The sequence below is a fragment of the Streptopelia decaocto genome (assembly GCF_964273445.1).
Source record: "Streptopelia decaocto genome assembly, chromosome: Z".
NCBI lineage: Eukaryota > Metazoa > Chordata > Aves > Columbiformes > Columbidae > Streptopelia > Streptopelia decaocto.
In genome coordinates, this window is record NC_138657.1 from 66766573 (window position 1) to 66788577 (window position 22005).

A 22005-nucleotide genomic window follows, 5' to 3' on the forward strand; every position below is an offset into this window, starting at 1 on the left:
CCAGGTCTCTGGGTGTAATAAGCCTTTTTGATAACTCATTTTAACATGATGAAGCCATCAGTCCTTCCTCTCTGTGTTTCTCATCCATAAAAGCCCCCATGCCATCTTAAGCAGTCTCTCTTGCTTGTTTTCCTGAGCTTTTGAACAGAACTCTATTTCCTGCTCAGGTCTTGTTGGCCTTGCTGGCAGGCTTGTTAGGTAGTATCTAATGGCTGTCAATGATGTCCTTGATGCTCTATGTGTGTCCAGCAAGGATTCTAGGAAACATGGGGGTTAAGGGCAGCAGCTGTATATTTTTCTGTTTCTCCAGTAGCAAAGATAAATTTTATTTCACTCTGTATTTAGGAAGTCACTTCCATTCCCTCTCTTACCCCATCTACCGCAAAATTCTTGCAGTTTTGGAAATTCTGGCCACGGAAAATATGTGTTTTATGAGTCTGTCATGCTGATGTGCTGTTTTGTCATTACTACTTGAAGTACCAGTGTGGGTAGCATATTAATTCACGGCATTTGGGGATCACTTTGTTGGGGGAAGGGATAGGTAATATGTGTTGTTCAAGGTGGTCCCTTAATGGTTATTTGCTGTCATCTTGATTCTTCTGACCTTCTGTCAGCAGTGTCCTATGTTCCTGATGTTTGCCTTTTAAGTCTTCCTGTATTTTCACTTTTCTCAAAAGCAAGGAGATCTAGGGCTTGGGCTGGAGGCATGACAAACACAAGTAGCAGAAGATCTAGAACAAAATGTTGGGTATGCCCAGTGCCTGGGGACTAGAAACATAGGTGGCCCAAGCCTGACTTCACACTGACATGGAAGCAGAGCTGTGACTCATGTTCACCTTGACTTTGCAGTGCTAACAGACATACAAATTTAACAAAACATCTTCGTCTAAGCAGAATATAATGCAGTGCTTCTGCACTTGTGTTGACAGTTGTGTAACCTGTAGTAGGTCTATCTTCAAGTGTGCCTACAGCTGCATGAAATAAAAGCATGTTTAGTTGCCAAAATCAAGCAACTGAAAATTAGGAAATGCTATAATTTGTGCTTCTTTTGAAATTATAATTCATCGTGCTATTACATTTTTAAAGGAGTTTAGTTATGACATCATAGCCAGTCTTTCTGTGGTGCACTGCACAGTGTGTGCTCATGAATAAACAGATAATCTTGTACTTAAGTCTCTATTTATGTGTATAGATATACTCAGAATACCCCCATTTAGCTAGTAGTGATTTCTTATCCTGCTGCTGTTGTAAACTGGGAAGTACTTTCTCTGCATAGATAAGAATGAAGAGAAAGTCATGTGCAGATTGCTTTGCTTGCAAATCATGAGTACAACTATTAGTTTAGGCTGAGTCTGTATCTGTCTGATGTACGTAGTGCCATTCTGTTACCTGTGCTGAGGAAATGAAACATTATTAAGCTAGGATAAAAATATATAATAGCTCAACAAAATGAAACATTGTTATGTGTTGGCATGTTTGTTAGAATGTGTCCTTTGTAATAGCTAACTAGTCTCCAGAGTAAATCACCTGCAAGCAGACAATGATAAATGGGAGCTTGCGTCAACTCGTGGAGTTTAAAATAAATTCAGTGTTACAATAGTGTAAACAAGATTACTGAAGAGCTGTATGCTTAGGTATATAATCTATTTGCAGTAGAAATACAGTGGGAAGATTGTGGTGGAAAATTAATCATAGTATTAGTTGTGATGAACTGGATAGAGGTTTTCCACATCTTTCTCTTTCTGAACCCTATTGGTCCATCTCACATAGGAAGTTTATTGATGGATTATCACGGAGATAACTCAGTTTGTATTGACCCTATGGGGCTATCTAAACACCAAATTACTTTTAGGAATGGATCTTTCTTAGGTAACCATTAAAAGCAATAACTGAAAATGTTGAAAGCATCCTGAAACATTTTAAAATAACACAACATTTCTCAGATAATTTCTACTCTCTGCTTTCTTTTAGTAATATAATTAAATGACACCAGTTCCAAGAATTATTTATGTTGAATTTTACAAGATAAACCTTTCTGATGCCAGGAAAAGGTTGCAAAGTCTGCTAAGTATAGTGAAATGTTAGTCCAAGCCAGTGAGAAGAGGTAAGCACTTTAGCCTTCTAGAGATTAATTAAATTAATATTGGGATACATTGACCAAACTGAGAAGGGATTTATTTTTTGTATTTTTTTTTCCCTTCCATACTATTGAGTTACTATTTTTATGTACTGGTTTGTAAAACTATTTTGAAGGAAGTTGAAAGTTGTTTTCAGAATGAGTCTATTACAATTCTTGCCTAGTGCTTCTACATCTGCACTGGAAGGAATATAGGGTGGAGTGTATAAAATAACCATTCTTCTTAAGGTAATCTGAATCATTACAGTGAATCACAAACACAATTGGCATCAACAATATTGTCTTGTAGCAAAGAGGGTTGTTGTCTGTAATGTATGTGAAGTCCTTCCTTCATTCAGCACCAGTAAGATATTTATTGGAGGATATCTTTAACTCAGTCTGTATCTTCCCTTAAAGAAGACTGGAAAAAAGTCCAGAGAAGATGTGAACAATTGGAACAATCTGGAAAATGTTTGGCATAATTAATTTTGTTTGGTCTAAAGAAGATTGTGGAGAGACGTGATGACATACTTAAAGTATGTCCAAGTCTTCAGCATGTTTTCTTTGTTCACTAAGTAGGCTGAAATGTTAGTAAAGTTAGGTATTTGGAAAAGTTCTAACAATTTGCACTACTTTTATTGAGCTCTCACTTTTTAGGAAAACTGTAGGACCTCCATCACTGGCAGTTTCAAAGTGATTTAGCCAAACAGAACTGAGGTGGATATGGCTTCTGATGGCATCCTGGCAGGAGAAGTTGGTGATGCCTTGAGAAACTCTTCCAGCCCAGGTGTTAGTGATTCTACAACAATGTTCCTAGAAGAATAAAAACCTAGTCTTTTATTATCAATACACTGACCTCAGTGGTCTTACTGTTGTTTTGGATCTGAATACAGTAAGATTTGACATGGTGCTCTGCATTGTGAGTGAATCTCAGTAGTTTTGCACTCATGTACCTCTGTTTAAAACCAAATGATACTGAAATGCTATCTAGGCCTTGTCTTATCTGATTCTGGCTAGGAAGAGTTCACATCCTTAGGTCATGCTCATCATTACTGAGCAATCATGACTCAGGCAACAGCAAGGTCTCCTGCTGAGATCCATCATGGTTTTGTCTTTGCTGAGAGAAACTTCTTCAAGCCCCTCTGCATTCTTGCTTCCTCACCACACACATGACAGCAGTTTTCTAAACAAATGAAGTACCAGGAGCCCAGAAGGACAAGCATCCAGGTGGGGCACTGAGGGAGAACAACATCAGCTAGGTCTTGGGGTAGCAGTAGAGCTCCAGGAGACCCCATACACTGTACCCATTTTGAAGAGGTAGACAACAGGTATGGGAAAAATGCCAATATTGAACCAGAAAGTTTGGTGGACAGCTGGGAGAGCTGTGCTTTGTGAGTGTGAGCTAAAGAACACAAAGAGAATTACATTGGACTACACACCTGTTCACCTTCAAAGATGTGGTCTCAGAGACTTGGGAGCTGACTAAATCATAGCCAGATTTTGGAAACTGGGGAGATACAAATAAAAATCTTGGTAGAGAGCCATGGACAGTCAGTGCTGCCAGACGTTTCAGTAGTTCTCTGACAAGAGCTTTACAATAAATTAATCCTGTGTACAAAATAAATGCAATCCTAGTCATGTGTGACTCATGGTTTTCCCACAGGGACAGGCAGTATATTGTGTGGGGTTAACTACTTAAAATTTTTTATGTGTGTTTTACTCCTGCATTTAAAACACCAAAAATGTCCAAAAAAGACAGTGGTTAATAGGCCACTTAAGAGATATTATAACCCCTCCCCTGTCTTTCTGGGCAGTAAGATTAGATGCATAAATAATTATTCCAGTAAACAGTGCAATTCCAAAACAATCTGTTAGAATTTGTCCTTTTGCCTGTGTGGAGCTACACTAGGTTGAGAGAACACCATAAAAGCAAAGTGGAGTATGACACAGTTTCCTGGTTTTATCATGACATTTTTGAATAGATGCCATCTCTGCCTTGTGGGAATGCGTCTCAGATTATTAGCAATCTGTAGTAAGAGTAACCCTTGATAGAAATAACCTACAGACACTCTAATGCAGTTATTGCCTGAGTATTGTCTTCCCTACTGCACTTGTTTACTTGCATTATTTCTCCTGCCAGCCTGTGGAATGGGGTTACCTACGTCAACCATCTGCTTTCACCAGCCCTTCTGTGTTTCCTAGATTAGTGGAAGTGTGCATGTTTTTCTAGTGGTGTTCTGCTACCACACAGTTTCTACTCCTCACACCACAGTTTCCAGAACACTCTCAGAAGGTGATTTTTTTCTCCTTCTAACTCACATCTAGAAGATGCTTGTGGGAAAGGAACCCACAAATCAAGGAAAAAACCCAATTATTTATGAGTGGTGACCTGGAAATACTTTTTTTACTCCACCCTCAAGATCACTTTATCTGTTGACGTCTTGCTAGAATTACAACTTACAGTGCAACATTTAAGTAAATCTATGGAAAAGTGTATGTGGAAATGTAGGGATGGGTGGAGGAAGCATTGTGTGAAAGGAAGAACAGTCTTCCTCGGAACAATCTCATGAAATGTACACCGAGTTAAAGCTGTAGGCTTGCTCTAACTTAATTATAATCAATAAAAGGCAGGTTGTGCTTTCACACATGAGGAACGGTTGAAGTGAACAGGCAATAGAATTTGAGCTGTGATCTAGCCAGTGTGTCCTACCCATCTCAGTTTCAGAAGGTTCTGATTACCACAGTTTTATTGACATTACGTAAATATCCTGTGTACATAAGGTTTGGGACAGCTGTAGGGTTGGATGAACTATGGCTAAGAATTGCTGGTGGCTCCCAAGGAACACATGCTTTATGCAAGCAGTATTGCCATTCACAGTTGCGAGTAGATGCCAAGAGTCAGCATCCAATAAGTTACTTAATGGCAACAATGAGGTCCTGTGCACAACATTAAGTACTTGCTAATGCTGAGATCTGTCTAATCAGAGTGTCTTTTAAGATTCAAATTGATATTTGCAAAAAGAGGAAATGGAAAATAATTCTGAGATCTTCACAGTAGGTTTCTATGGTAAGCTTTTTGTTCAGTTGAACAGATGGACAGATGACATTTATTGACAACAGTGCCAACTAATGTAAAGATTATATGAACAATTACAGCATTGTAAAGTAAAGGAGAACTTGAGAACAAAATTTCTAGATCTGCAGACCCTCTTACTCTAAGTAGTATTTGTCTTTGTGATTTCGTGATTGCCTAATCAAATCTCTATTTTTAGGACCTGTCTCTTTTCTTCCTTGAAAACTAATACTTGTGATAACCAGTAAAAGTCATAACTGCTTTAATAAATAAAAAAATATTATTTGCTGTTTCACAATATCATCTTTTAAAATGGAAAGTGAACTTAATATAACGTTTGTGCAGTATCAATCCATCTCTCCTTTTTTATTCTTTGCTCTTTGGAAGTTTATGGTTGCTACTAGTCTGAATTGTTTTGCAATTTGCATGTACAAAACATGGCATTTGGACCACATTCCTGACTAACTGTGGACATTTAACAGAATCATGCATTTATTTACTTCAGACCATTAATTCCATTTCAAGCATTTGACTTGACTTTTTAGCTGGTCCATTGGTATCTGTGGTGTGTTCTGGAGTCCCGTCCATGTCATATCCACATGTTCTTTCTTTATCAGTGATCTAAAATAAGATATGAAAAGTCATAACTTTTCTAGCTGTCATGATAATGAAATATTGCAAGGGCTATCCTGTAGGAGTAAGGCAGGGAAAGATAAATATGTCTAAGGCCATAACTTTTTTTTTTTCCAGTATGTATGTGAATCTGCACTATCCCACTCCACCCCTGTGTGTCGGCCCGTATGTTGGTACAAACACACGGGGATCATGAGATATTAATCCAAAGATAAGCAGAATTTTAACAGGATCAGTGTTCCAGTATACTTCATGGTGTACTTGTGTTGATGTAAAAGAGGGAGTGTTCCAGAGGCATGTACAAAAGTCCAAGGGCACTGAGCAGGTTGGGCAGTTCATGTGGCAGCACACCCGGCTTATGGCATTTAAATAGTACATGGCATTAGTGTTCAAGAGGCAGCAGGTCAAGTAGAAGGAATTATTGTTTTAGCATTTTCTGGCTTGGCAGAGACTAATATTTTGCCTGTTGCAGTTTTATGCTAATAAATTAAAATGAATTAAGTTATGCAGCAGACACACAAATGTCTCTTAAAAACCAGATTGAACTGGATTTAAGTTAACTTCTAAAACTGGGAATAATAGACAGTATGGTGATCCAGTCACACTAACAATTTAGGCCCTGATAGCAGCCAACAATATTTATCTCACATGATAGAAAGTATTGAATAACTTCAGTTATTCAGAACACTTCAGTCTCTCTGCTTACATCCTCTACTGCACAAATAGGGGCCGGGGCTGTGCACTGAAATACTGGGAGCCAGGTTCAAACATAAAAAGCATTTCACGAGGAACACTCAGTGGGTAGGAGACCTGTGGAGCTGCTTGCCAAAGGATGCTGTGAATACAAGAGATTTCCATAAGTTCCCAGAAAGAGTGGACAATGCTTGCAAGAGAGACCCATTGAGGATTACTGAAGAGACAAACCATAACTGATTGGGAATTTCCCTGAGCAGAATGTAGCGTAAGAGTGAGAGAGTAATTGTGGAAATACGATTTCTGTTTGTCCTCCTCTTTTTCTTTTCTGTGCATCTACTTATGGTCACTGTTGTGGCTGGTGTCCAGGCCAGTGATCCTTTCTTTGAAAAGTGTGTTTATTTGCCCTGGTTTTCAGGCTCTTCTGAGACAGAGGCTAAGCTTAAGTTAGCCAGTTCGTCAGCTGCTAATATGGCCAGGCAGTATTAGGTTCCACTCCGATGTTCTCCAGTGCTGTTCTGTGTTTCCTCCTGCACATCGAGCAGAAATACGGTTTGCTGAAGAACAGGACTCCTGGAGCAGCTCTGTACTCTCTGAGAACACGTGTGTCATGTGTCAGCAGGACCCATGGGCTTGGCTGGGAAAGCACAGTCAAATCCCACAGCAGCAAGTGCAGTAAAGCTCACAATTTGAGGGGGTGCTGGCATTCCTTAACCTGTCTTTTCAGAGCTCCCTGTGTTGTAAGTTATCTGATGGAGCATAGAGCAGGTCTGACCACATACCTTACCACTGGTTTGAGAACAGATACTGTTAGTTTTAGCTTGGGGATGGGAGAATTAGAAAAGCTGAAGGAGAAAATATGTCTGTGCTCAAAGCTGGCTATCTCCCAGCTCTCTAACATGGAAAGGATGTGTGTCTCTGGTTTTGAGCATATAAGGTCATAGTTTCAGTGTCACCCATCTCTCCAGCTCTATTAAATACTGTTTTACCATACATCAAGCAGTTTGCAAATTGCTTTTTTTGGGAATTTCTGCCATTGTCATTGAGGTGAAAGGGGACTACTTTTATCCTCTTTAGGGCTTATTTGTTAAAAAACCACAGAGTTTGGAACAATCTGTGTGATTATTTTATCAGCGAGATTGTGGTCTGTCTAGAAGCAGAGCCTAGTGTCCACAAAGAAGTGAGTTTAGGAAGAAGTATGCTTGTTGGACAGAAACTTCAGAAAACTATTTGGAAACTCCTCATGCTAAGGAAGGATGTGAGGATAAGATGCACACAGCTGTGCTGAGTCACACACTTTCCACACAGACAACTTGTCTGTTCTTGCAGTGTTTATTCAGTGTGGCAGGATCCAGCCTCATCCCCTCCCAGCATCTCAGCACACCTCCCACTGTCTGCATGATCAGGGAAAAACCACAAGCTCTATCTGATGTTGTTATTTGACCCAAAGTAGTGGAGGATCACACTATCAAAAAAAGCTAGCATTATGACTAAAAGTAATAATTTTATTATTCCATTATTACATTTTGAGAGGGAGTTATCTATTTGTAAAATAACTGTGGTTTAATTATTCAATTTGTGATTGAATTGCTTAATTTCTTTCTAAATTTAATGAACAACATAGCCATAATTTTTATTCACACTTAGAAAATATTTTTTTCAACTTAGCTTATAATTCTTAAACATTTAAACTCCAGATACATAAGTCTTATGTGATCTAAATGCTGATTATGACAATGCTTAGTCAATGTGCATTATAGAAGTGAAGTGAACAGAGCTGTTAGGGTTTGCAGGTTATCTGCTACACGTGCACAACAGCCACTTTCACTGCTAAAGTGGTGAAAGTGAGAGGATGGCAAGGACAAAAAAGGTTCTTCCCTCTGCCTTGCTGCAGGGAACTTTGCTGCAACCTCTGGATGCCACATTTTCCCTGCTCCCTTTGGGGTCTTCCTTTGGGGGTGGCAGTGGAAACTGATTCTACACAATACTGTACCCCAACATCCCTACCCACATCTCCTGAGCACAGCATGGCAGTACAGGAGTCCACCACAAATGTGACGCTATTACTGCAAGGCACAGAATCAGGAAACCTTTCCTTTTCCACTCTTTTTGCCTAAAACCTTTGAGTGTCTTTGGGGGAAGTAAAAGACGAAAGCAGGATTTGGATTGTTAGTCAGCCCCTAACATAATGAGAAAGCAGTTAGTTCCTTCAGAGGGGCTGAAATATTTTCTTCTGACAGCTGTGCATATTCCCGTTATGCTGGATTGCACCAGTCCCAGGCAATTTTCAACCCTTCGGTGGCTAGGTGACCACTCCTTGCAGTGAAGTTCTTCACCCCAAGCCACAGGACAGGCATAACAATGCTCAGTAAGAACCAGTCCTTCACCTGCTTCTAGTGAAGGAAAATCCTCTCTAATGGCCAGTTGTTCCCAGTTCCAAAGTAGTGGTGCACCTGGCAGGAGCCAGGACCTCTTGTGGAGGCTCCAGGTCCCTGTTCTTGCAAAGGTCCTGGCTCAGTGTCTGCTGTAAGCCCAGGCTTGTCTTACACAGGCACAGATCCTCCTGGCTTCTTTCTGCATTGCTCTGGCAGGGTGAGGTTGGAGATCTCAAGCCAGATATGAGGAAGCTCTCTCAAGCTTGGTTATGAACTCACACACACCAGCTTTCTTTGCTAAATCCAGTAAAATTCTTTTACACTATACTTAACAATTTTACATTTAAACAATGTAATCTTACCTCCGTATAGTCTTCTAGCAGTTGATGAATGTCTTTTTGCAAAACAGTATGAAGGACTGAGATGCAAGAGCAGTTCTTGCGTTTTAATTGCATAAAAAGTTCTGCGTGGTTGTTAGACGTGCTTGATGTATCATGATTGGGTTTGATAGCAAATTAACTAGGAGCATGGGCATGAGAATCAAGGAAGTCCAAATGTTCCAGAAATGTTTGCATAGTGAAATCTATATTTCAAGGGTTGCAAAGTTAATTCTTCATATTTAATTCAACATATCAGTTGATGATGACAGTTTCAACACTAGCCTTATTGTTGTGCATTTTCTGCAAAATGAAGTGTGATGCTTTCCTACCTATTTTTGTCTACTGCAACAGAAGGAGTTTTGAAAGAAATAAGATGCTGGATTTTATTCTCCTCAGTGTATTCGGTTTAGTTTATGCTTTGGCAGGAAAGCTGGTTGATCTGGTTTTTCTAGGATGGAGTCATTACTGTATTACTTTTCCTGACCTAGTGACAGATCTCTCTCTCTCTTTTTTTCTTTTAATTTTTTTTTAGCATGTATACCATTACCTACACACTAAAGTAATTGAAATATGACTAAATTACCTCTTTATAGGCATATATTACATTTAAAATATGTAATTAAATACTCTGTACAGGTCATAGGAGGCTACAGTGAAGTATTGTATGAAGACTTGAAGGATTTATGAAAAGTAATTATGTGGTTCAGGGTGAAGACCTGTTCCAAAGAGCTAAAATTCATGGTATCTGGATTGTGACCCCCTGAAAGGAGTGTAGCCTTGTTCCTGTCAGCCTCCCATGCTGGGCAGAGCAGCAGGAGGCAGCCCCAGTGACCTTGGACATGATTGCTGGTACCCTGTAGGTGAACTGCAGGTACAAGCTGTCCATGCTGGAGAAAAAACAGCTTCCTTGGGCCTTTTGGGAGATATCTGTATCCTCTTGTGGAAGAAGAGAGGTGAAGACGAGTTGTATGAATGGAGCCAGGGCACGAGGTGTCCTGCTGTCTCTGTTCTGTAAGAGCCTGACACCAGAGTAAACACACTGACAGCCAAAAACACCCAGCATAAGAAAACACCTGTGTTTTGGATTGGGATTTCTGCAGGCACTGAGTTATGCCCTTCAGTGCCTAAGGGCTGAGGTGGAAACTGCTGAGGAGAGGGTGCAGCCTGCCCCGTGCCTAAGAGACATCAGTTGTCTAACTCAGAAAATCCTGTTTCTGCTTTGCAGCAGTGAATGTGGTGAAAGTTCTTCCTTGTTCTCAACCTTCTTCTTCCCAAAACAAAAGAAAAAAGAAGGAAGAGGAGCACTCTTTTTTACCCATTACCTTGAGGACTGTGAAGATCTGGGACTAATGTGTAAAGTGGTTCTCAGCTCACGTATCTACTTATGGTGAGACAGAGTTCCTTCCTCCAAGTTAAAAGAGATTGTAGTGCTTGGACATTTTCATTTTCTACAAGTGAAACTTTTCCACTTTGCTTAAGGTACTTCGGTGTTCATTGGCACACTGGCATCCTGCATCCTGTTTATTAAGTGACATGGCAGGTTGCGACCTAACACCACGAAGTCTTTTAAAATGTGATATAAAACCATGAAGGGATGATTGTTGCATTGCTTTCCACATTCTCTGTGCCCATAAAAACAAAGAGAACAATTAAGGTGCAGCAAAGCTTCACAAAATTTTCAGGGTCATCCCTCAAAAGCAATCAATTCCCCTATTTCATCACTGATTTCCTAACATAATGGCAAATATATAATTCCCACATAGAATTAACCTTTCTTAAGAGTGTTTGGCTATGGAGCTGTAAAATAATGCTTGCCTTTCATTTGAACTTGATAGTTCATGGCTTTTTAACTACTGTGTATTTTACCTTACTTTAAGTCTTTCTCTTTAGTTCTCAAAATGTTACCACATACCAGGCAATTGGAAAAATATCACATCTGTTGAAAGCTAGACAGTATAACAGTGTCATCTGTTGCCAAGAGTTAAAAGGAATGTGTTGACAGTCCCCACCCGGGTTCATATTACATTGCAAGTAATAAGCGTCAGCTTCTCATTTATTGTCTGTAGCTTGAGCCATAAGAATATACACAAGTTGCATTTTTAAAGGATTTTTATTTCCTCTTGGTAATTAAGGACTATTTTATTTTAAGCTAAAATTGGATTCTTATGTAACTAAGTTAGCTTTAAACTTTAAGAAAAAAATCAGTTATTATTATAATCTTCATAATAAAGCCTCTTGGATGGTAATTATCAGCTCTTCAGGGTGAGGTTTGCATAGTGGCTTATGCTGATGTTGTTTGAGTTTTCTAGGTGTTATGAAAATATACTTTCACCTCACTTATAAGGAAAAACCCAGCCTGAAGTGAAGACAGGAGTAGGTAGCATGGAGTGATGCCAGCGCTGAGCTGCTGTCACAAGAGCTCACTGTGCACAGAAGGCAGCTGGGGTGCGTGTTGCTCTGTTTGCCTTTCTCTTTTCTGTTTTCTGTTCCCCACCCATGTGTAAGTACTCCTGCTACGGTAAAATGAGTCAGATGGTACTATGCCTTATCTTCCTTTCCACAGGATACAGGAAATCTTCCTCACTGGACACTGCTAAAGGAAAGGTTTGGAGGTCTCCCAGCTCACTCAGTAAGCCTGTACCTGTGTATGCTATTGGTGTGTTCTGATTATTTTCAGCAGTCTAATAGGACTAAATGATATATGATAGGCAGTTCTTTTATTTACATATGTAATTTCTTATATTTAAAAGAACAATTTATCTCTTGTAGTTAGTTATTCCCGTAGTTAGTGTTATTCCTGAGAATGGCCTATTATCTCACTGTTTTTGTCACAACAGAGGTAAGGTTCCAGTAGATGTTAGTGGGTAGTTTCCATCATCTGCATTTGCTGCGGTCCATGTATTCTCAGTTCATTGTAACTATGTTTGAAATAGGGATTGAGAACCTGGCTATTGGGACCTTTTCCTCTAACTTTCAAGGGATGAAAATATCACACTTGATCCTTTACTGGGGTTGGCCTCTAAGGAACAGAGGCTTATGTATTAAGTGGCACACATTGTAGCTATTGATTGCTTTCAAAGGGCTTGAAAAGGATATTGGAAGACCATAATCTCCAAGTGCTTCACAAAATAAAACTACTAACTTTCAGATAATTCAGAAAAGCCTTGCATTACTAAATTTGGATATATGACATGATAAAAATTGTGATGAATTATTTTGAAGGATTAAATAGATCTCATTACATCATGTGCTTTCTAGAGTGACCAGTTTTGACTAGAGCTATCTTCTTTTAATCCCTTAAAAAAAAAAAAAAAAAAAAAAAAAAGGACAGACTTAAATTTGGCTAAAAAACATAAGCCTGACTATGATACTTACAGAACAAAAAAGGAAAAGCATGAACAGTAGCTGCAGTTTGTGCATCCAGACCCTACAGTCTGTTGTCCTCCCAGAAGTTCAAAGGGACAGATCTCTGTCTTTCAGCAATTATTTTTTTTAATGCAGTTGATTGTGAAATGTTAAATCCAAACATGAAGATTAAAACATTTTAATCATTCAATTAAGATACTCTATAAGTTTTCCTACCATTTTCACCCACTATTAGTTTTTAAGCCTGTGGTGTGTTCAGTCTGACTACGGTAGTGGCCACTGGAAGTAGCTGTATTGTAAGAAGTTACAATACAGTTACAGTGGTAAAAAATGTCTTAGTGCAAATAATACTATTCACTATTGTTACAACAAGCAGAATGGCAAGACATAGAACTTAAATAACTAGGGTTTTTTTTAACTCTTTTTTAACTCTTGACAACAGATAACAGACAAGTGTCTAGAGCGATCAACATAGTTTATTGCCCCTGTTCGATCACTGTAAATACACACAAAGGCCATTACAAAATACTATCTGATTTTTTTAAAGGCAGATGAATTAATAAAATCTGTGGAACTGATGGTTAATTTGGGTCCGTATTGTATTACAGCTGGGTTTCCCACACTGATGCTTGTATGTAAGAAACTTGCTTAGGCTACAGTGCTGCTTATCAAAGAATGGTTTATACTGACCCAGTTCTTCCACCACTGAGCTTCCAAGTCCCAATTAGCACTGTCTCTAGAGTGGAATGCCAAGGAACAAAAGCTGATTATCAGTCAGCTGTATCATGCTGTTGGGAAAAACCAAACCAAACCAAACCAACCAACCAACCAACAACAAAAAAACCCACAACCAACCAAACAAAAAAAAAATGACCACCAAAAAAACCTCAAAGAAACCAACCAACCAACCAAAAAAACCCTATACTAGGTGCAGCAAAAAGAGTACAAACTGGAAACTGAACCACTTCACTGTATTCAGTATCAACAAAGTCTCAGCTCAAGTATGGTGCCTGCACCATGTTTCAGGAAAGATACAGACAGAAGAGAGACGCCAGTGAAGGAGAATGGAAGATCTGGAGAACTACCTTTGAAGACAGTTTGAAAGAATGGGAGTTGTTTAATCTAGAAATGAGAAGACCAGTAGAAATCTTTAAATACACAAAAGATAATGCAGAACAAGGGAAAGAAAGGGAAATAAACAGGCCAGCATCAGATGCTGAGGGAAGTTGTGGAGCCTCCGTCACCAAAGGTTTCTAGAAACAGGTTAGACAAGCATCAATGAGGAATAATGCAAAGACAGCTGATCTTGTCCTGTGGCAAGCCAAAAGCCAAATGCTTTCCTGAAGACATTTATTTCTATCCTGTTTTCAGCGACACCAGCACATGAACATTACCATTCCTTTACACTCTATAGTTACCAAGATGAGCATGTTGCCATGAGATACCAGGATAGTCTTTGCAAGCTCTGTCTCCTAATTTTGTTCCTCTGTTCTTCTTGTTGACATACAGACTACAGAAATGGAATAGCTAAACCTATCCCTTGACTAGAGCAGGAGTAACTCCTTACCTTGCTCAAAGCACATATCTGGCTATGCATCCATTTATTATCTTGTAAGCAATCAACACAGATAGAGCAGGCATGATTAAGCATTTATTAGAGGGAAAGGTTTTCATGGCTATTAACTTTGTTGTGTTACCATACAGGTGAGTGATAGGTTTTCTGACTCATTAGGGCAACTGCCATTACACAATAGTCTGAGTAAGCCACTTGTTTTGTAGGCGTTCTGAGTAAAACTATTAGAACCAATGAGTTCATAGATATTAGGCTAGAAGACGAAAGACAGAATTGTGAATGTGGACTTGCTCCCACAGCATTTGAAGACAGGAGGGCTTAAGAAATTGCATTCCTGTATACGTTCGGAGTGCATGGTGAAAAAAAAGAGAGAGGAGTCCCCATGACCAGTGTATGGTGACAGTCGAAGAGAGGCTCCTCTTCTGGAGAGGAGCCCTAAGGGCAGTCCTCGGCAGTCCTCTTCAGTTTCGACATCTTGGTTGCTTCCAGAAACTTCAGTGGGAAAGGGCTAAATAATAAAACCTCTCCCATCAGCAGAGGTGTGCTTGCTTTTATTTTTTTTCCTTTTGCCTTGACTATGGAGGGACTTTGTGTGCAGAGAACTAAGCGGGGTTCTGACTTGGGGAAAGAACTTCTAGGGTCTGTGCATTTCAGTAAGAGGTGAGTCTATTTGCGGAACCCATTGGGAAACATGCAAGAACTGCACTTCAGCACATGGTTAAAAGCAGGGCCGACCTTCAGGAGATAAAAGGCTCTGCAGTCCTGCCAAAGACTGGGGAAAAGAAGGGAAACTACCTTAAATGCAATAGTGAAAGCTACTGAAACAGTGGCAATCTCATGGTTATTAATGATTACCATATCCTCTATTTAGATCAAAAGATACATTAATTTTGTGAACTCATAGAGAGAGTTTCTCTACTGTCAGCTTTTCCCAGGCTTGTTTTTTTGCGGAGTCATAAAACGGTGACAAGAAGCGCAGCAAGAATAATGTGTGGAAGGAAGTAATCTGCAAAACAGCTTAGCGTTTGGATGATTATGAAGTCATGCTTTCTACCTGGCAGTGAATTTTATAGTAGCTATTATGGAGTGAGCATTTCTGACACACTTGGCAATGTTGATCTGCGCTGTGCTGAATCTCACTGAAATTGCAGGGTGTAACAACTTGCCTTTAATTGAAAAAACAGTTATACTTAATAGAACACTAGCTGCTACACCCTACATACAACCTGTGATACTAAACCCAAGATATTTACAAAATGCGTTGGTGGTGACTTCAACAGCAACCTCAGCAACAAAGCCTAGAAAGCTTTTCTGGGTTGAACACCATCTACACAATATCAGGAGCTGTGAGCGGAGAAAGAGAGCCCTGCTGTTCTCCAGTTAATACCTTCAGACTTTGTGTAATTAAAATTTTTAGTGCAATGAACAGAATTGCCACAGTAAACATCCAACTTCATCATTTATACCCTTTCAGATGAACTGCTTACAACATTCAGTAGAGTCTTACAATAAGCAGCAAATGTACTGTATGCTGAAAGTTGCTTATAAAACGAGGGCTGTGATATCAAACTGCCTTGATCATAGTGCAAATCAGGCTGTCCTTACTATGGTCCAGTCAAAACATATTACAATTATAGTAGATTCTTGTCCAATACAACAAGCAAGAGTAAGAAACTCTCTAAGCAAATTCTGACACAATGGACAGCAATCCTATTTGTCCCTGCTTTTGTCCCGAAGCATTTATTTGATGAGTTTCAGGAGCTACCACCACCTGCAAGGACTCTTACACATGATATTTCAACTTTTCTTATGAAAGTGAGCTCCAGATGTTTTTCCATGTGATATTTGTTCCCACTGAACTATATTGGAAGATCATCCTTTAAAATATCGTATTTTTGTTGAATGCCGTCTCATTGCTGAAGAATGTAAATTGTGGTTTGCTGGAGAAGTGCTGGTTTTAGTCTGTGGGACTGGATGTCTTTATCAGTGTTGTTATGAAAAGTGATCAACTCTGATTATGGCTTGTAAAACATCCGGTATCTATATTTGAGAAAGGAATTCAGGAAATGCCTGCTTGATAATACTGCTGTCACAGTTGCAGCAATGGTTTAAAATAAAACTCTGATAAGTGACTAGCACATGCACATGCACATGCACATGCACATATACATATACATATACACATACACATACACATACATATACATGCTGGTCATGGAGATGTCAGGGTGGGTTTCCGTCTTGCATATGCTCCAGAAAGGCTGCAGCTTGTGCATCAGCAGCATTTGGTAAGATTGCTTTGAGACCCCATGTGCTCGCAGGTCTCCAGGCCAGCAGAGAGGCTGTTCCAGTTCACTAACCCAAGCATAATGGCACCCCTAGCTCCACTGTCCCACCCCCCTCACGTAGCTCCTCTTCATCTCCCATTGTAAGGTCTGATGCAGGTTGTTCATGTTGGGAGATAAGTAAACCTGTGCTGTTTGTACTTTCCTCACTCAGGAAGATGAAACGCTGATAGAAAGCTGGAGACAGATAGGCTCTTTTTGGGCACTGTGACCAAAAGAGGTCATTCCTCAGTCAAAGTAAAGTCCTAAATTGCCTATCCAAGGTCACTTACACTGGCAAACCCACAGTTTTAGGCAGAGGAAGCTCATTTGCTGTCTCATTAAGCTAAGTACTGTTTCCTCTCACCAAAGGTGGCTAAACCTTAATGAAGTCCTGTAAAACTCAAGAGCTGTGCCTGGTTTGTGGCTCAGACAAGGCTAGCACATGCTTATTAATGGGGGCAGCAAAAAAATCCTTGCCCTGTGTATGCTAGAGGAAGTCCAGGCTCAGTGTGTCACAAGCACCCTCAGAGATGGTCTGTGCTTGAGGCCAGAGGCTGGGCAAGCTCCTGAGACCCAAAAAACCTGAGGCACAGGCTTGCTTGGAGCACACCCCAGAGCTTGTACACTGCTGCATGAGAGAGCCCAGGCTGTAGCAGAGAGTTTCAGCCATGCAGACTGAGCAAGGTGGCAGCTGCCTTCATCCTGCCTGCCCCTCCTTCTCCCCCTCAGTTTGGTTGTGCAACTGTGCTCATAAGATTTGGGCAGGTAGGCGACTGAAGGGTGGGGAGGGTCAGGACAGCTGAACCACAGCTGTAGAGGCACCTGCTGCTGCCCCAGCTGTCCTCAGTGACCTTGTCCCAAGCCTGAGCTTGGGAAGGTGATGCTAGGCTGCGTACATGAAGCTCTCTATGTGGCTGCAATTGTCTGCCTGCTCTGCTGAGAAGCATCTCACTAGTTTTGCAAGAATAGGTTAGCCTTTCTTTAATGGTTTTGAAAATCGTAACTACTGAAGAAAACTTAAAATCCCATTTAGTATCACTATCCAACCACTACAGGAAACTCTCTCCCTTGAGCCTCTTGGTTAAGCATGCAAAAGTGTAAAAGAAGACAATGTTAATATCTTTGTAGAGTTTCCAATATATTAATAGAAAACTGTAACCCTCATGTACGTGCGATGCTTCTACAGACAGTCTACCCCCAGTGTCAAAAAATATCACTGAATGGAGAAGTGGCTTCTCCTTGATGCTTCTCTTTGCTCAGTTTGGTTTTTATATGCTAGTCCGGAAGGAGAGGGGAGGAAAAACAAACCAACCAACCAAACCAAACCCCCCAACACAAAAAACACCCAAGCAAGTAGACACAACAACAAAACCACCTCAACAAACAAACAAACAAAAACTAACTAACTAAACCACCACAACCAAGATCTTATTTCATTAGAGTACAAACTGGAGATACTGAGATCAAGCAAAGATAAAATATTTTGTTCAAAATAACAATAGGTCTTGATGACTGATTTTTGAGTTAGGAAACAGTTTCATTGCTTCAACTGAACATGTCAGCAGTAGGGTAGGGTCTGCTGCTCTACTAAGTTTAGAAACTAAGATAAGAAACTATGAACCTGGAAAGCTACCAAGAATGGTTTATAGTTCCCCAAATGTTGGTTTGTTTGTTCATTTGTTTTTGTTTGTTTGTTCCCCCCCACGTCCTCCAATGTATCAGTTGGGCTAATGAAAGATAATGCATCTTTTCATTGACTTGGACATATTCTTTGCTGCTAGACTTGCATGTACCTCTTAGAGTCAGCAAAGGTGGAGACAAAAAGTGAAAATAAACAGAAAAAAAAATCGACAAGTGACACTGATACACAGGTTTATTCCTTATGTGACCTACAGGAATAGCACGGAAGAAAAATATTCTTGGAATTATTCTGAAGGAGAGGGATTTGTTAGCACCTGAACAGGCAGATAAAGCAATGTAAATGTTTGGGTAGTAAAATTTTGTCCCCCTCTCTCTCTATTCTTGCCCATCTGGGACTGAGTTCTCAGTACTCTGTGCTTTAGGCAGCTGTAAACCTTCATCTGCACACATGCAATGCAATTATTCCAGTTATGCTAGCTGACCTGGTTTTTGAACTTAACAAATTTCTTGCATTTTATGGTTCCTGGAAAAGATGTCAGATGTGAGTGGTATCACTTTACAAATCCACAAATTTGCTGTAGGCAAGAACATGTCTTCTATTTGTCTTTGCAACAATATTGATGAACAATGAAAAACTGGGACAGGCAGGAAAAGTTGTTTGTTGTAAAAGAGAAGATGAAAATCACAAGAGTGACCATATCAGAAAAAAAACATTTAAATCAGTGTGTTAAGTTGTATTGACTAAAGACTAACTAGTCGGCATTAAGACTCGTGTGATTTGAAAGTAGATCCCCAAGGCACCTTGATGTGTAAATGGTGAGGAGGACTGCATGGGATATTGTCTTGGACAAGAAACACTCGGTGTTTAGGCACGTTTCAGTAAACAGGACATTATAGGAGGAGGTGGTAATGACAAAATGTACCCTCCAGAGCTGGACGCCTGTTTCCAATTAAGTGCCGTTCTTTGGGAAAGTAAGCAGACTCCTACAAGATGTGTTTTCCAGCATCACTCCCATCAGAGGTACCACTGTATCCCTTCCCAGCAGGTACACAGGGTCCAAGGGAGGCTCCACACGTGCTGGAGTATAAGCTGAATAGATGGACTTCAGTGTCTGGTTTAAACGGGTTTGAAAGATTTGGCTTTAGGATTCTAACCTGCTTCCTGTATTGCTGGAGGTGATGGCTCTTTCCTGTTTATAAGCCAAAACATTTAATTTTTTAAAAATACATCTTAAAGAAAAAAAAGAACATTATAAGGAGCCAATAGTGATAAAATATTTGTAGATAATCTGGCTCTGAAAGTCTATTCAATTATTTTCCTTTTCTCTGTTCAGGCTTCTGAGGGAAGCAGCAGTGTCCTGCCTGCTGTCTCTAGCTGAGTCGGACGGAGAAGCATGGCAAACCCGTGTGAGCAGGCTGCGAGTCCTGCAGGAGGAGAAGTTGGGACAGCTCTGTGCCCAGCCCCGTGACACCACTTTCGCTGCTGCCTGGGCACATGCTGCCCCATCCATGAGCATGAAAAAACACATGTGAGAACTTCCCAAGGATTGCTGCCTCCAGTACGTAATAGCGCAGCACAAAAATCCTCCAAAGACTCCAAATTCCTAACACAAAACCCAAAACTGATCAAACAAAGGCAAGGGCAGTGACTTTTCCAGGCTTAACCGTCATTCATTTTTATTTAGATGAGGGATTGTGAGTTGACTTAATCAGCTCTGACTTTGATGGAGTTATGCCACTGTTTGCAATGTGCTTGAGCTTAGTGCCATGCTTTAAATATCGGGCCTTGCTTTTGAGGAGAAAGGCTTGTTTGAGGTGCTACAAGCACCACTATTATAAGTCTAGGAGAACAAAGATAAGAAAAATTATTCTCCAAAACTTTGCTGGACCTTTCTACAGGTTCTGTTTAAAATAAAGTCACTCACATTTCCAACACAATTCCAACACTTTTTTACCTTTCTAAATTGACATGTTTGTTGAGAGGGCCAATCAGTATTTTGCAGTTCAGTGTTATGTTCAGATCTGGTTCCTAATGGTCTCTTCCCCAACAAGCCAAATTACAACAACCATACCTAGTTATTTTAATGCTCTCTAGTGTTGGGTTAGATTATAGCATGTTATTTGTTCAGCTTCTTCAGCTGTATTAGCTATCGTTAAACCATTTCTACAGCACTTGCAAAATGCTATGAAAAGGCACTTATGTGGGTCATTAATTTTAAATGTGTAAGAGTTCTCATTCATTTTTTAATTTGATCAGCATCGTGTAAGATCAAACTGTGATCAGATCAAAAAAGATGAAAATGATCAATAAAAAAGGGCCTTACCCAGGAATTTATTTAAATATTGCAGCTGGTATATCAGGCACTTCTGTTTCCTCCCCCAGCTCTTGGAGAGCTTTGGTGCAAAGCCATACCTGATAGTCCAGTAGCTGGCTTGTACTCTGTTTCCATTTCTGGATCCCACCTCCAGCAGAGATGTTTGCCTGATGTGAAACATCGTGAACACACTTTGCAGCCATGCTCACGTTTCTCGCTAGGATTCAAGTAAATGGGGAAACAGAGCTAATAGCCAGCAGACCAAACTTTGCAGCCAGGCTGTATGGAGCAGGTTGTAAGGGAGATGCAGGCTTGGCATTAACTGATAAAATGCTTCTAGTGTGAATGTACCAATCCCTGTAAAATTCTTGCCATGCTAAATTAAGCAAACCTTTCCCTGTGCAGTAAGTTATACCCATGACAGCTGCTATATGAGTTGTTTTGCCAATAGAAACCATGCTGATTACAATTCTTGCTCCTGTCAGTATTGCCACAACATGAAGCTGGCATATCTGGAGCATTAGTAAGGTTTCTTACACATATCACAGTATCACACAGTATCACAGTATGTTTGGGATTGGAAGGGACCTCAAAAGATCATCTAGTCCAATCCCCCTGCTGGAGCAGGAACGCCTAGGTGACGCACAGGAATGTGTCCAGGCGGGTTTTGAATGTCTCCAGAGAAGGAGACTCCACAACCTCCCTGGGCAAGCTGTTCCAGTGTCTGTCACCCTCACTGAGAAGTTTCTTCTCAAATTTAAGTGGAACCTCTTGTGTTCCAGCTTGATCCCATTACCCCTTGTCCTATCATTGTTTGTGACCGAGAAGAGCCTGGCTCCATCCTCGTGGCACTCACCCTTTATATATTTATAAACATTAATAAGGTCACCCCTCAGTCTCCTCTTCTCCAAACTAAAGAGACCCAGCTCCCTCAGCCTTTCCTCATAAGGGAGATGCTCCACTCCCTTAATCATCTTTGTTGCCCTACGCTGGACCCTCTCCAGCAGTTCCCTGTCCTTCTTGAACTGAGGGGCCCAGAACTGGACACAATATTCCAGATGTGGTCTCACCACGGCAGAGTAGAGGGAAAGGAGGACCTCTCTCGATCTACTAACCACCCCCTTTCTAATACACCCCAGGATGCCATTGGCCTTCCTGGCCACAAGGACACAGTGCTGGCTCATGGCCATACTGCTGTCCACCCGGACCCCCAGGTCCCTTTCCCCTACACTGCTCTCTAATACGTAATTTCCCAACCTATACTGGAACCTGGGGTTGTTCCTGCCCAGACACAAGACTCTAAATATTTAGTGCCTGACACCTCCTCATCTCCAAATGTTATTTGGCACAAATTTGTTAGCCTACTTCATACAGAAAATGATGCAGCCAAACCCAGACATTGTGAAAAAAAGAAGGAAGAATGAGGAGGAGAAGGTAGGGGTGAAACAGCATGTAACATCAATGGGTTTCATTTAATTTGGTCAGATTTTCCCTCCTTCTCTTCCACAGGAAA